We start from the raw sequence: 234 nt of genomic DNA, 5'->3' as shown, positions 1-234 counted from the left end.
GGGACCTGAACCTGTTCAGCCTCCACAAGAGAAGGCCGAGGGGGGACCTGGGGACCGTCTATAAGCTCACTAGGGGGGACCAGAAGGGTTTGGGGGAGACCTTGTTTCCCCAAACACCCCCTGGCACAACAAGGAATAACGGCCACAGGTTGTTGGAGAGGAGGTTTAGATCAGACATCCGCAAGAACTGCTTCACGGCCAGGGCAGCTAGGGCCTGGAACCAGCTCCCAAGGG

The sequence above is a fragment of the Crocodylus porosus genome, unplaced genomic scaffold (genome assembly GCF_001723895.1).
Source record: "Crocodylus porosus isolate Cpor-Errol unplaced genomic scaffold, CroPor_comp1, whole genome shotgun sequence".
Taxonomy (NCBI): Eukaryota; Metazoa; Chordata; order Crocodylia; family Crocodylidae; genus Crocodylus; species Crocodylus porosus.
The sequence above is the reverse complement of the archived record's forward strand: the minus strand, read 5'-3'. Positions refer to the sequence as shown.